This window comes from Microcaecilia unicolor, chromosome 5 (assembly GCF_901765095.1).
Source record: "Microcaecilia unicolor chromosome 5, aMicUni1.1, whole genome shotgun sequence".
Lineage (NCBI taxonomy): Eukaryota > Metazoa > Chordata > Amphibia > Gymnophiona > Siphonopidae > Microcaecilia > Microcaecilia unicolor.
Genome location: NC_044035.1, coordinates 295,180,335 through 295,197,481, shown reverse-complemented (window position 1 = coordinate 295,197,481; position 17,147 = coordinate 295,180,335).

Genomic DNA, 17,147 nt, shown 5'->3' with positions numbered 1-17,147 from the left:
ATTTTCAGATTGTTTGAGACAGGAAGAGAAAAGTTTGGAGTGGTTATGGTGGTGAAGTTGTTTGTATTATGCTGTGAAGTGAGTACAAGACATTGTGTTTTTTCTGCATTCAGTTTTAATTGGAATGCATCCGCCCAGGAGTGCATGATTTGGAGGCTTTGGTTGATCTTGTTGGTGATTTCGTTTAGATCATGTTTAAATGGGATATAGATCGTGACATCATCTGCATATATGTAGGGGTTGAGGTTTTAATTAGCTAGTAATTTAGCTAAGGGTATCATCATCAGGTTGAAGAGGGTGGGTGAAAGGGGGGATCCTTGGGGGACTCCACATTCGGGTGTCCATGGGGCTGATGTGTCAGCATTCGTTATTACTTGGTATGATCTTGTGGTCAGGAATCCTTTGAACCAGCTCAGCACTTTACCTCCAACTCCGAAGTATTCTAGTATGTGTAATAGTATTTCATGATTGACCATGTCAAAGGCACTGGACATGTCAAATTGTAGGAGGAGTATGTTGTTGCCAGTTGCAATTATTTGTTTGAATGAATTCATTACAGACACTAGTACGGTTTCAGTGCTGTGATTCAATCAGAATCCTGATTGAGACTCGTGTAGAATTAAGTATTTATTTAGTTAGTCGGTGAGTTGTTTCGTCACTAAGCCCTCCATGAGTTTGGTTATAAGCGGAATGAATGCTACTGGGCGATAGTTGGTTAAGCCCATTGTATTTTTCTTAGCATCTTTCGGTAGCGGGGTAAGTAGAATGTTTCCTTTATCCGTGGGGAATAGGCCATTTTTTAGCATGTAGTTTAGGTGTTTCGTGAGGTCTGTTGTGAGTTGTTGAGGTGCAGATCTGATAAGGCTAGTGGGGCAGATGTCTAATTTGCATTGGGACTTGGCATATTTTCCAAAATATGCATATAATCTGCAGTGAATCCAAATATCACCCATAGCATAGCATAGCTTAGTAACTAAAGGTGATTTTATCAAATGTCAATAAACCATAATACTAAAACAAATTAATATTTATATGACAAACTTTAGGCACAATCACTTGGTGCGTACTAACCCCCGGCTTTGATATAACGTGACTAAAGTTGCACACACAAATCCAGTCATATTCTGGATTTGCATGTGCAACTTAATTGAATAACAAGCCAATCAGCATGAATAATCACCAATTAACAAGCAATTATTGACACCATTTGGCATTAATTAGAATTTATGCGCACAACTGTCAAAGCGTATTCTATAAAGTAATGTGTGTAAATTCTAAGGCGCCTACTTGAAAAAGCAGCATGGCCATAGGCGGGTCACGGGCTTTTCTTAAAACTATGCACTTTGTTATAGAACACACCCAGTTCACATCTCTAATTTAGGTGTAGGCATTTACACTAAGTTTTACTTGGCGTAACTGTCCGTGACTAAATTTAGTCATTTGGATGGGTGCTAAGTGTTTTCTATCAACTGCACCTAAATTTAGGCACGGTTGATAGACTATGCCTAGGTATATTTTTTTTCAGTGCCAATTTTTAGGCATGACATATAGAATTTATAACTAAGTGTAAAGTTGGGCATGCAAGTTTATAGAATTAGGAGGATTATGGGAAAGGCTTTGACTGATGTTGAGAAAGATCATGGTTTTCTGACCCATTTTTAACTAACAGTTCATAGTATGGTAACATTTGAGGTCTGCTCTGCTGTGCTGTACCAGGATTCATTTGTTCCCTTCCTGCCAAGAAACAGTTATGCATCATCTATCCTTAGGTTTCTTAGTCAGGAGATACCAACTCTTGCTATCAGAGCTGATGCCTCAAAAAGATTCTGGAACACATATGACAGTGAAGCATTGTAGGGTCTCTATATTTTCTAAAATGTACAGGAGGCATACTAACAGAAAAGCTTTATTAGAACCATATACACATACAGGAAAATTTGATAAATGGTGTTCAAAATTCAGTGCCATAAAGATTAGCGCTGGACAGCATTCTACAACTGGCATTCTGGGATCAGCACCTTTATAGAATCACATGTAGGGGCCGGGATTCACAGTCAAATTTAGGCGCGAGGAGTTTACACCAACGGAAACCCGGGATAAATCCCAGTGTGCAATTTGGGCATGGACCCCCTGAATTCTATAACACTGTACACATTTTAAGGGAATGCCCCTGGCCCGCCTGCCCCTGCTCATGCCCCTTTGCAGATCCGCATAAAAACACTTACATGATAATCTCTAAATGGGCATGTATGTTTTTGCGCAGATCTGCTGGTTTTGCCCTATTTTGGCACCTTGCAACCATTATAACACTTTTACTCACACCAAACATTTGGTGCAATATATAGAATTTCCTCTATAGGGGATAACAGAAAGGAGTAAATACAAACAGAAAACACAAAATAATTAAAGAAAGCTTTCACTGCTTTACTTTATTATGCTGTAGTTTAAATCTCAGCTGTATGTTAAGAAATTTTATTTGTTAACTGGAGCGATGTGACATCACAATGCATCAGACACCATCTTTCCAGAAAGACAAAGTACGGATTTTCAAGAAATGCAAGAAGCTTATGAATAGAAAAGTTTCCATTGCAACAGACTCTATATATCTTTAAACAAAATAGGAATATAGTAAACAGAGTTTATCTCATTCTAATCTATTAATTTTGAATGTGAGGATAGGTGGTTCATGTTACCTGCCAACAACCTTTTATTACCCTCTAGTTTGAAACAAGCTGCAACTTTATATAATAAATACAGTAGTAACATGAATAAAATGTTCTATTTCAGATTATTACAGTTTGATACTGCTAACGGTGATAGTAAAATGTGCACACCCCTAATTTCCATATCACTGTTATTTAAGAAAATCATTTTAGAGTGGGACAAACATTAACAGGGTAAGTATAATACGGTCCCTATTAGAGGTCTGCTTATAATCAGAAAATGTACCATAGCATGATATGCCATCAATAATACATAATTTCCTGGGATGCCATTCCATAGAGTTGTGCGTTAGAAAATAATTTGCTGTTATTACACAATCAGAAGGCAGCTTTCAAGGCTATTTCTGTGGGTGAAATAGTGTTTTATTAGCAGACATGGGATATTTGAAAATATTATACCTGGATGCATTACAACACATACATTCACCCACGTTAGATGGAGGTGTTTCCAGGAGCAGGGATAAGGCAGGGACTGAAACACATGTACTTTTGTTTTGTCAAAAGGCCATGCATGGTTTTGGTTAGGAAAAGTACCCACAGAAAAAGCAGGCACAAGTTTTTGCAGGTACTTAATCTTTATACAGTTTTCAAAATGAAAGAATGTATATAAATTCACCTTGAAAATCAGTGTAAAGTCCAGGCCTAAAAAGTACCCACGGACTTTGCAGCTATGTGGGCAGTATGAAATTTGTCCTCTCAGTTTCTAGCACATCTGTTCATTTTCTTTGGTCACTACACAATGTATGTGAGAAAGTCTTACCTATTGTTTTTTTTTTCTGGGTTGCAATAAGTTGCTGATATGAACCTTGTAAGAGAATTCATTTCCTGTTTATCTGCCTCAAATTCTTAATTGAGGAAAGTGACATCTAGCGTTGCTGCCTTATACAGATCAACTTCCTGTCCCAGTTTGTCCCACTGCGTGCATAGAGCTGTAGTCTAGATTTGTCTAAGAAATAGTGACCTAACACCCATATTTGCATGAGGGATTGAGATTTCCCAGTATTATTTAAACATGTAGGAGATAATTCTATAAGGAGACACCTAATGTTAGGTGTAACTATGTGAGTAAATGCCAGCATTCCAATCAGTTACTCATGTATGTGAACACATACATATGTAAATAATCATTTGACTATCTGCTATTTTGGAAATATCTGCATACTGAAGCTTTAATAGCATATACTTTGCAGCTGGGCAGAATCAAGGTAGAGCACACACATTCATGTATCATAGAATATTATGTTATTTGTATATTTTCTAAATCTATTTCAAAATATGCCCACATATGCTGCTGTTATAGTATGCTCAATCAATCAGGAAAGTGCAGCATAACATGTCACTGATCTTTCAAGACCTCAGTGGTAACTCGTTTCACGTAGGATAAGACATAGGACTGGGTTCCAAAGTGAAACAAGCTACCACTGAGGTCTTAGAAGGTCAGTGAGATGTTATGCTGCATTTTCCTGATTGATTGAACATTCTACAATATCAGCGTTGGGCATATTTTGAATTGTTTGTACTAGCTCCCGCTTGTAAGATTTGGGACTTGTAATTTGATTTATCTTCTAAATCTAGGCACTAGCGTTTACACCAGCTCTATGACCGGCTACATGCTCGTGCCTAAATGCATACATCATTGGATCCCAAACCTGGTCCTGGAGGCACCCCAGCCAGTCAGGTTTTCATGCCTCCACTGCATGCAAATCTCTCTCATAAATATTCATTGTGGCTATCCTGAAAACCTGATTGGCTGGGGTGCCTCCGGGACCAGGTTTGGGAACCACAGATATGCACATGTAGAGATCTGATTACATTGGTATTCAATAAAGAAAAGTAGGCATCTATTTTCCTTTATAGAATCAGCTCCAAACCCTTCATAGAACTGCCCTCTCTATATGTCAGCTCTGTATACAAGGGATACCTGGCCTACACATCATAGCAGAAAGAGACATGGCCAGAAGTTGTCCTTATTTCTGAAAAAAGGCTTCCTTTTAACATACAGTAACAGATTATCTGACAGAATATGATGTGCTATCAGCAGCTGTCACTACGGTAGCTTTATGCTTTTTTTCAAGTAATATGGGACTTGCATTCCTGATCTCCCTATAAAACACAGTGCCACAAAACACTAAAACCAGTTTCTTTGAACAAGTAAAAACAAAAATACATACAATATTAGGAATTCCTACAGTAACTGTTTTCTTAACATCTGCATACTGCAGATACTTTTTCAAAAACCATTCACCCCTGCAAATGACCTTTATACAAGGAAAAGGCCTATTTGAAACTTATCACCTTGGGTCCTATAACAGGATGCCTATGTAGGAAGTACAGAAAGGGGCCTGTTATAAGGCTCTTCTGTATGGGCAACATAAGTTGATATGTGCCTTTATATAATAGGCTCCCAGCCCCAACCGGGCACAAATACTGACACACAAATTTACACACGCTCTAAATACGGTGTAAATTATTTGTGTATGTAGTCTATAGATAGGCTAAATAGTCATGGATGTGATATACTGCCTTTCTGTGTAACAATATTATATAAGATGTATGCGTATATAGCTATTTCATCTCCCCCACCCCTAAATTTCACATCCATGAACGCTTATGTGCAGATCCAGTAATAGTAGGTGCAGTCTTCCAGAACATGTACTTTTTATGCTTGTATTCGGTCACGCAATTCTATTAAATCCCTTTTCTTCATGTAAAGCAGGATTTACATGTGGCAAAAGCTTTATAATATTATCCCTATTGTGTATAGGTACAAATGCGTACATTAGGGGTGTTCCTGGGGATAGTGGTAGTTAATGATTGCTACTTGTGTAGTTTTTGTATTTTCAAAACCCTGTTTGCTGAGGCAGAAAAAATACCTATAGAAAAGCAAGTGCAAAACTCTGCAGGTAATTTTTCCTTATATAATTTTCAAAGTGAAGCTAAGAGAAATCCATGGAATTTGCAGCAATGGGAGCAGTTTGAAAATGACCCTTTGTGTGATTTATTATAAATAATACATTGATAGCAGTAATTTTTGATGTCTAATATCAATTTTACTGTTCATAAAGATATCTCATGCCTAGATACTTTTTTTTTTAACAAACTACAAGTTAACACAGTAAGGAAACTTAAAAATACAGTTACTGGGATTAAATTTTTTTTTTGTTACATTTGTACCTTAACCGTGTCAGTATGACAGAACTGACAGGCACTTACAAGTAAAAAAACAGGGGTCATAGATATTTAGGGGTCCTTTTACAAGGCACGCTGAAAAGTGGCTTGTGGTAGTGTAGGCGCGGTGTTGGGTGCGCGCAGAATCATTTTTCAGCACGCCTGTAAAAAAGGCCTCTTTTCCTGAAAATGGATGTGCGGCAAAATCAAAATTGCCGAGTGTCCATTTTGGGTCTCTGACCATACCGCCAGCCATAGACTTAGCGGTAAAGAATTTGAGTGGTAAGGACCTAGGTGAGTCAGATGCCACTTGGCGTGCGTCTGCTACCCGCGGCCGAAAATAAAAATTATTTTTCAGATGCACGTAGAGGATGCACACCAAAAATCAAATTACTGCAAGAGCCAAGCGGTAGTCGGGCGGTAAGTCCATTTTGGCATGCATTGGGCACACGTAGGCTCCTACACGGCTTAGTAAAAGGGGCCCTAAGTAACACAAAGCATTATAAGTAATGTTTTAGTAGGAACGTTTAGAAATAAGGCAACTGAACTAGATTACGGTAGATGTGTTTAGAGTACCAAGCCTCTTTTCAGGGCTTCTGATACTGCAACCATTTTGGTAGGTCCTTCTCTGCTTCAATTCTATCCATATCATTTCAGAGGTGAGGCCTACAGAACCAGACACAACACTCCAGCTGACATCTGATTAATGCCTTTTACAATACACAATGACATAATCACTTCCTCTTTCTAATAGTTATACCCTTCATGATACACCCTAACATCACCCCTGCTCTGCTCTCTGTTTTGTTGCACTGCTTCCCTACTTTTGAAATCATTAGATATATCTATCACTTTGAGTTTTCTTTCCTGCTTTCTAGACATCAGCATCTCCTCACTCCCCCATCATGTTTTTGTATTGAAACTTAGCTGGTAAGTAGTTGAATGCTCCTCAAGTTTCCTTAAATTACTTCTCATTCTATATACTGCCTCAGGTGTGTCTACCACATTGCAGAGTTTAGCATCATCCTAATCATAGTATCTCTCACAAAGAGTGAATACAATCAGCTCCAGGGACCAGTTCCCTGATGAACTACATTGACTTTTTTTTTTCTCACAGTGAATTTCATTTACCACTATCTTCTGTTGTCTATTACTCAACATGTTCCTAATCTTGTTCAACACCTTAATACTCATCTCTAGGCCATTTATAAGCCTCCTATGTGGGACAGAATCTATTCATAGATCAAACCCATGGTCTTCATCCAATCAGACAAGCTTTCGTTTAACATCATTCAATAGAGACAACTGCTCTTGGTATAACAACATAGTGGAGGAGTGGCCTAGTGGGTTAGGGTGGTGGACTTTGGTCCTGAGGAACTGAGTTCAATTCCCACTTTAGGCACAGGCAGCTCCTTGTGACTCTGGGCAAGTCACTTAACCCTCCATTGCCACATTGAGCCTGCCATGAGTGGGAAAGCACGGGGTACAAATGTAACAAAAATAAATAAAAAAATATTCAAACTAATCTTGCCCCAAAAATTCTTACTTTTCTGGATCTATGTGCCTCTTACAATCTTGTTGATCATTCTATCTTCCTTTCTAGAATGCATAACATATACATCACAAATACTGCTCTAGACTGGTTCAGAACATACTTAGATCTATGACACAATAGCCTTTCTGCCTTATTCATTTTCTTGTGGAGTTCCACAAGGGTCAGTCTTGGCTCCTATTCTAACATCTTTCTTGCGCTTCTTGCCAACTTAATTCAAACACTTGAACACATGGCTTTTTTTTTTAAATAGATGATATTTCAGATTCATGCAACTATAGATCCTTTGCATACAGCTGATGTGTCATTACTTAATGCTAAGCTTGCCATCATTGCATATTGGTTGCACTTTAATAAGCTAAAGTTGAACCCAGGTAAATTCAAGCTTTACTTATTTTCTAGGAAAAAGAGTCAGATATTCAAAGTGATTTTGCCGGTTGCTGACTGGTTAAATCCCTAGGTCAGGGCTAGCAGCTAATTTTCAGTGGTGCTAAACCGGCTAAGTGCCACTGAAATTCACAGTTAGTGCCTAACTCAAAGCCTGCTAAGTTGGGGGGCATTCTGAGGGTTGATTCAGCTCTTGGCCACTTAAGTACTGATATTCAGCCCTTAAATGGTTAGATTTAGCACATAAATGGGGCCTTGTAAATGTCTGTCCTATCTTTATGCACCACCCCATGGCTGTTTAAGTGCTGAATAGTGATGGGCCTATCTCAATCCTTCTTCACTGAATACCACAGAAACATAAATAAAGGCAGATAAAGATCATATGGCCTATCCCGTTTTTCCATCCATAACATCAACTAGCTCTTCCTCTCCCTAAGAGATCCTATGTGCTTGTGCCACACTTCTTGAATTCGGATATAGTCTTTGTCTCCACCACCTCCAGTGGGAGGCCATTCCATGTATCCACCATTCTTTCCATACAAAATTATTTCCTTAGATTATTCCTGAGTCTAGCCTCTTTCACCTTCATCCTATGCCCCCTCGTTACAGAGCTTCCTTTCAATTGAAAGAGACTTGCCTCCTGTGCATTTATCTCACAGTGTTTTTAAATGTTTCTATTATATCTCCCCTCTCCTGCCTTTCTTCCAAAGCATACATATTGAGCTCTTTAGGTTTGTCCCCATATACTTTATGGTGAAGATCATTGTCAATTTTAGCAGTCGCCCTCTGGACCGACTCTCCTGCTTATATCTATTTGAAGGCACGGTCTCCAGAATTGAACACCACCAGAGTCTTATACAAAAGGTCTTCACCAGAAATTTATATAGAGCACTATCACCTCCTTTTGCCTGCTGGCCATTCATCTCCCTATGCATCCAAGCATCCTTCTGGCTTTTGTCGTTACCTCTTCTACCTGTTTGGCCACCTTAAGATCATCAGATATAATCATTCTTTTTTTGGCACAGAAATACTTCACCCCCTATATTGTATCATTCACTCGGGTTTTTACAACCCGAATGCATGGCCCTGCATTTTTTTTTAGTATTAAATCATAGCTGCCAAATTCTAGACCAGAACAAAGTATTTGTTCAGCATGTCTCATTTTTACTTGTTCCTCATACACATTTTTCTTAATCTTTTCTCAGTCTTATAATCTTTTCCTTTGCTTCTCTGATTAATATACCCAAAGGAATTCTGCTTCTCTTTGCTTTCCTGATTAATTTTCCTATTTCTTTTGGCTTAACATTTATATTCTTTCTTGCGCTCCTCTTTCAATGATCCTTTTCTAGATTCTGAATGATAATTTTTTTGTCCTTATTTTCTTAGCCACATCTCTTGAAAACCAGACTGGTCATTTACTTTTATTTACTTCCTTAACATAAATATTTGTAGCTTCTTTTTTTTCCTATAGCTCCTTTTAGCTTAGTTCATTGTTCCTGCCCTTCACTTACCCTGACATTACTTCCTTTAGGCACTTTCCCATTTATCAAAGTCATGGTTTTTTGAAATCCAGTACTTTTGACTTTTCAGTGATATTTTTGTGTGTCTATGGCCACTATATCAAACCATTCCATCCAATTACCCCTGATCAGGTGGATAACTACTTGGACATTAGAAACCCTAAGGTCCAGCATAACCCCTTCCCTTTTGAGATCCATTAGCATTTACCAAAAGTCAATCCTTTGAGCGGAGTGGAGAATCTTTCTGACTGATTATACAGATTGGATACTTCAATCTGCATAATCAGCAGGTTGAAATTTCCTACCAATACCCCCTCCTCCTCCTCTCACTTCTTTCACATCTTTTTGATTTCCCAAACAGATCTCTGTCCAGCTCTTCTAGTTGTGCTGGAACTCTGTAAACCATACCAATGTAGATAAATTGCCACCAATCCTTTCTAATAATAATAATAATAATTTGAGCAGGCTGAATCTGGCTGAATTTGAGCAGGTCCAGTTTGAGCTTGGATTACAATCCCGGTATGCTCAACACCACTACTGCCTAAAAGGTGCTTTCAGGATTCATCTAATTTTGAAAATCTTGGATGATTTTTTTTGAGATCCATTTGAGCATTCTATGAACAGTAATTTTGAAGAGAATTAAACATTTATATTTTTGGATTACTGTTGCACATTTGGGTTTTGTGCAGGAACTTCTTTCTGTGCAGTAATAATAATAATAATCACAAACTTAGTGCCCTGTTTACCAAGCTGCACTGTAGGCGTGCTAGCATTTTTAGCGTGTGCTAACACGAGAGACACCCATATATTCCTATGGGTGTCTCTAGCATTAGCGCGTGCTAACTTTTTGCGTGCACTAAAAACGCTAGCGCACCTTAGTAAAGAGAGCCCTTAAGAAGCTGGCTATATCCGGGAAGATAACATAATCAATAATAACAGTAAGTGCTTCACATATACTAAGAAATTTAAAAATAAAATTATGAAATGGAAGATAAACATATTTCTTAAAAAGAAAAATTCCTTATAAGAGATAGATTTCATAAGCATAAGCCTAAGTTTGCAGCTCGAAACGTAAGTATATGTTCTAATAGTTTTAATCTTTTTATACCTTTAGGAGATGGAAAATAAAAAAAATTATAATTGCTTTCCCTATGGTTCTTAATGCATTATGTTAATTTAAAATGTTCATTGAAGTAAGTTGGCACAAGACCATGGAAAACACAATAATTTAAATAAAATTCTCACCTCCATGGGAAGCCAGTGTTGTTTTACATAAAACTGAGATATTCTATCATATCTTTTCGTATTTTGAAGTTTTTTTTTGTAGCTGTTTTGTGCACTGTAACGGCCCTGTTTATTAAGCCTCGCTGTAGGCATGCTAACTTTTTAGCACATGCTAAAACTTAGCACATGCTAATGCTAGAGCCACCTATATGGGTGTCTTTAGTGTTAGCATGTGCTAAGTTTTAGCACACGCTAAAACGTTTCCATGCCTACAGCATGGCTTAGTAACCAGGGCCCTAAGAATGTAATATTGCAATAGTCGAGTTGTCTCAATATCATTGATTATATTAGTATTTTAAATTATTCTTCTTTGAAGACTTTACATATTTGCCAGAGTTTTCTAAGAAGCAGAACAAGTTTCCTAATTAAAAAATGTATTTGTGGTTCTAGGGTTAACATCGTGTCTAAACAAAACCCTAAAATTTTAATAGATGATGACAGTTCGTATTCTGTTTGATTAATAGAGATAGTTGATAGATCTTCTCCTTCCTCACACTCTCTGTATTGCAGTGGATTGGGTGGTATTTATTTATTTGAATTTTGCTCAAAATGAGCTACATTCAGGAACAGTAGGTATTTCACTGTCCCTGGAAAGCTTATAATTGAAATTTGTACCTGGGGTGATATGGTCCTTATTCTATAAAGGTTATGCTCCTAAAGTTTATGCTCCTAATTTATGAGCATAAATTCTGCTCACAAATTAAGAGCATAAATTTAGGAGCATAACCTTTATAGAATAAGGCCCTATGTGACTTACCTTAGATCACAAAAAGCAGCAGTGGGATTTGAATCAAGCTTCCCTGGTTGCCCAATGCTGTAACCACTAGGTTCCTTTTCTGCTTTTCCTATCCTTTCTGTACAAATTTTAGCCCTGTATGGCACTTTCCCATTCATGGCATTTATAAAATCCATGACTCTGTTTTCCCAACAGTATCTGGGCCTGCCTCTGCCATAATGGCTTACAGATACGTAATTTTACCCCTTAGACAATGACCATTTTCACTCATGACTTTTCAGACCTTTGTCTTCACCCTGTGCAACCTCATGTCTGTTCCTCTTATCTGCCCTGTTAGCTGAAGGTGTTTGCATATTTCTCCACTAAATGCAATCATTCTTTGCGCATGACAGGTTGATTCTATCAACTTCCATTCATTACCCCTATCAGTGGCGTAGGAAGGGGGGGGGGTGGGGCGGTCCGCCCAGGGTGCAGGCCGCTGGAGGGGTGTCAGCTCCGCTGGTTCCCTGCTCTCTCTGCCCTGGAACAGGTTACTTCCTGTTCCGGGGCAGAGAGGGCAGGGAAACAGCAGAGCCGACGCAGCTCCCAGCAACGTGCACTTGGGGCGTAGCGGCCCTCCCACCCGTCCCCTTTTTTACACCAGTGGTAAGAATGCGCTCCGGGGGGGGGGAAGGAGTGCAGCGGCGTCTCGCCCCAGATGTCAGCCGCCCTCGCTACGGCACTGACTCCTATTAATATTAGGATATACTAAGTGGTCCTTTTACAAAAGTGTACAAGTGTTTTTAGGGTGCTTTAAAAATAAGCCTGCGCTAAATGCTAGAGACGCTCATATATTCCTATGGATGTCTCTAGCATTCAGCACGCGCTAAAAATGCTACCGTGCCTCTTTGTAAAAGGACACCAAGTTGCCTTATAATGCATCAGTCAATCACATTTTTAAATTCTGGGCATTTACTCAGCAGATGTAAGACTACACAACTTGTATGTCTTAACAAGAATTATTTAACATTTATTTTTACCTAGTTAACTATGCACATACCCAAGCATAGTCACAGCATAGGTACTTTAACCTGAACTGTAAACAGGGCCATACAGCCTTATATGCCCCCTCAATTACCTTTTATGCCGCTTACCCACGCCCCCCCCGACAATCATAATCACACCAACATCACTCTTTCCAGAATAATCTGGATTAATGGGCTATATAATTGCCCTCCCCTTGTTCCTTCCTCCCTTCTCACCCATTACTTCCCTCACCCGTAACTGTCTTGTCTGTATTATTTAGATTGTAAGCTCTTTTGAGCAGGGACTGTCTCTTTGTATCAGGTGTTCAGCGCTGCGTGCGTCTGGCAGCACTATACGAATGCTAATAATAATATGAAAACTACCCACCCTCTCTGTGGTTACAAGCACCTCCTCTATTGTTTCTTTGTGGGGTTCTCAGGACCTGTTGCTTTGCGTTGACTGAAGCTGCTCTTTGATGCCCCCTGAAGCTGCTTCCCTAGGTGACTGCCTAGTCCTGTTTAATGGCTGCCTGATTATTCTTAACCTGCAAAGAAGTGGGGCCAGGATGGTGAAGGGCAGATATAGCAAGGAACGTAGCAAAATTTTAGGGGTCCATTTACTAAGGTGCGCTGAAAATGGCTGGTGGTAGTGTAGGTGTGGGTTTTGGAATGCATGCCGATCCATTTTTCAGTGTGCTTGTAAAAAAAAAAAAGGCTTTTAAAAATTTTGCGGAAAATGGACGTATGGCAAAATCAAAATTTCCGCATGTCCATTTTGGGTCTGAGACCTTACCGCCAGCCACTGACCTAGCGGTAAAGACTCACGCAGTAACTGGGTGGTAATGACCTGTGCGTGTCAAGTGCCACTTGGTGTGTGTCCGAAACGTGCGTATTTTTCAGACACACATATCGGATGCGCACCAAAAATGAAATTACTGCAAGAGCCACGTGGCAGCCGTGCAGTAACTACATTTTGGCATGCATTGGGCGCGTGTAGATGCTTACGCCGCTGAGTAAAAGGGCCCCTTAGTTTGAGATCCTTGCATGTGGTTTATGCACCTTCAATGTCCACAGATAGTGAATCACTCAATGTGTTTCTGGCCTTGGAATTTTCAAAGGGAAAAACTGCAGGGAGGTTCTCTCTGAAAATTTATTTATGGGCTTGCAGATATAACAAAGAACTGGTAGGCTCAACCAATATTAAATATTGCTTTTAATATGTGTTTAGTGGACATTGCTTAGAGTATTCTAGATACTTAGTCAAAGGTCGCAAAACACAGCGTGGGAGAGAACCATGAGTAAACAGAGAATTTAAGGATGAAAGCAGAGTAGGTCATATTAATCTACTGCAGCAGTTGTAGAGAACAGCTGTAGTCACAGGAAAAGCTAATTGTTTTAGATAAAATTATAAGATAAAAAAGTAATAATAATAATTTGCTATTAGATAAGTAAACATGCTAGGGAATGTCAAAGTTAGGAGTAAGATTAATTTCTCCTTAAATCTATAACATCAAATTATAAAGTCTTTTTAATTTTCTTTTATCCAATAAATAAATTCTACAACCTACTCTGTATTTAAAAAAGAAAGAGGGGGCTGTTTTACCACTGTTTTCTTGCATTGCCACTGAAGCTGTATTTGCATTAATAATCAGAGGAATACAGTTCATTAATTTTACTGCGCATCCTTTCTTTCTGAACTTATAATCAGTACAGTTTGCCATGGCTGTAAATTAAAATGTGAATTTGACCACTCATTTCAGAAAATATGTTGAAATGAAAATGCTGATCTTGCTTTTATTTATATCATTTTGGAGCTTTTTTTTTTTAACTTACTGTGCAGTAATGTCCATTGCAGTCACCACACAGAAAAGTTCTTTACCACACATTAAGGGCCCCTTTCACCAAGCTGCGGTAAAAAGGGCCCTGCAGTAGTGTCAGTGCATGGATTCACCAATTGCTTGAGGCCCCCTTTTACTGCAGCGGGTAAAAGGCTTTTTTTTTTTAAAAAAGGGAAAGGGCCCTGCGCTAAGTGAACCACTTGTTATGTGCTGTGCAGCCATTTCCTAAGGGAACCCTTACTGCCACCCAGGAGTTGGTATGGGCTTCCGTGTTTACCCAGCGGTAACCAGCCAGCATGCGGGGCTGTATGATTACCGCCAGCTAAGCCCCTGGTGCTAGAAAACATAGGAGCCGGCTCTGTGAGTGCTTGAGCACCCTCAATATTGAGCAAACTCTTTTATTGTGTTCATGGGGGGGCCATTTCCATTGGGTTTAGCACTCCCAATGGCTCATATGCTAGAAAATAAAAATGCATTTTCTAGGGCAGGAGTTGGCGAGTGGCAGATGCTGGGACTAGCTCTGGGCTCCTGCAATAGGCCCAATTTCTCCTGCGCCAACGTGGTGGTAGCCCTACCATCTGTTAGTAAAAGGCCCCTAAGTTCATTTGCAATTAGTACAGATGCACTTAATACATTCTCATGGGAAGGTAGTAAATGCATCCATGTTGACTGCACAAGTTACAGAGTACAGTAACTACTGTGTGCTAATTGAAATTTGCAGTTCAGGCCCATTCTCTGCCCATAACCCATCCAGCATGTCACCGTTGTAATAGTCACCGCGTACTAATTAACAACTTTTGATAATTTGTTTCTTAACTGTTTAATGCACTTCAGTGAAAGGGCTCCTTTGTTTGTTTTTTTTTCCATGTTCCCTCAATTAAAGTAGAGCCTATTTCTTTCAGTATTTTATCTTGGGGGGAGAGGCGATGCCGTTGTAATTATTCACAATATGATATGGGCAATCAGCAGTGGGAAGAAATGCCTTGGAGGACAATTTTTATCTATTTATTTATTTATTTCTTACATTTCTATCCCACATTTTCCCACCTATTTGCAGGCTCAATGTGGCTTACATAGTACCTTAATGGCGGTCGCTAGTTTCGGTATGAACAAATACAAAGTGATATAGTAGTAGAGTAAAAGTTCATGTGTGACAGACACATTGGGGAATCATAAGGAGGAGGTTAAGTATACATTTCCGATGTTGTTTTAAATGCACTTACCCGGGTAAATAATTAAATACATAGATGGGTTCCAGAGCATGCATAATTTTAGCTGCAAGAAAAAGGGGTATTCCTGTGGGTGTATTTAGGTCATGGAAAGATTAGGGCATAGATATATTTGACTTCCAAAGGTACATATACTATTGTGGTTCTTCTCAATATCTGAACAAAGAGCAGATGCAAATTAGCGCATGTATTTTGCACGTGACACTTTAGAAAAGAAACATGGATATTTTCACTATGGACATTTAAAATAGTAGTTGCAACCCTAAATGGCAATTATACTACTTGCACGATTAAGGGTAGTAGGGCTACCGCATGGGTAGCATGCGGCAAAACATAAATATCGCTGTGGTATTTCTGCTCTTGCTGTGCGCCGTTTCCCAAACTAGAAAATAAAAATTATTATCAAGTGCAGGGGGCAGGGAGTAGGTGTGCTTGGCGGTAACTGGGCAGTAAACGGTCATCACTGCGTGCTGCCCAATTACTGCTGGATTAGCACATCAGCCCTTACTGCCAAGTAAAGGTGGCGGTATGGGCTCAGCCAGTAATGGCCGCATGCTAATTGTGAAATCAGCGCAAGGCCATTAAGGACGCCAATTGAAAGAGAAGGCTTTTTATGACTGCTGTAAAAAGTGGCCTTGATGCATGGCGATCCCGCACACTAACACTACTGCAGGCCACTTTTTACTGTGGCTCTGTAAAAGGACTCCTAAATGAGGGACACAGCGGAATGGAGACTGCGTGTTGGGTTTGTTTAACCAAAGTTGGCAAACCACCACTGGGTGTACTAGATGGACCTTTTTGGTCTTTACCTGCCATCATTTTCCAGGTTACTAAGTTTGTGTTTTCAGCTACACAGGCCGTGCTCACGTGATACAATCCAAGGGTAAATATTCAGCTTGCGACGGTAAGCATTCTTTTTAGCCCCTGCAAGCATTATGCCAGATATTCAATGCTCGGCCATGTCCAGGCAGTGGTATTGAATATTCCGGTTTGTGCAGCCACCTATCCCTTATCTGGTTAAGTGTGATATCAGCATTTTACCTCCTAAATGAAACTGGCTAAAGATATGATGGAGTGGCCTAATGGTTAGCACTGCAGGCTTTGATCCTGCTGACCTGGGTTCAATTCCCAATGCAGCACCTTGTGACCTTGGGCAACTCACGTAATCCTCCATTGCCCCAGGTACTAAAAACTTTAAGTTGTGAGCCCTCTAGGGACAGAGAAAGTACCTGCATATAGTGCACACTAAACTCTAAAGATGCCCCTAGGGATATATGAGTGTCTCTAGCATTTACCACACGCTAAAAATGCTAGTGCACCTTTGTAAAAGGTGCCACAATGTGTACAGCACTGTGTACATCTAATAGCACTATAGGAATGATTAGTAGTAGTAGTTTTATATGCTCTGATTTGTCCAGTGGATCTAGGCAGTTAATTGTTAAATATTGGCACTTAATGCATGAGTGTTGACTCCGCCTCCAGACTGCCCACAAAATGGCTGACTACAGCTTTAGTGGTTAGTGCTGATATTTGACCACCTAGTATTTTTATGCCTGTACATAAATACTGCATGTTTAATATTAAGCAAAAGACTGGTGAAGCAATGGAATTAATTCTGCATTAAATTCCTATAAGAATATTTGAAAAAACTGACTAGATTGATATGTTACTCCTAAGTGTATAGCGCTAAATTATAGAGTAATAAT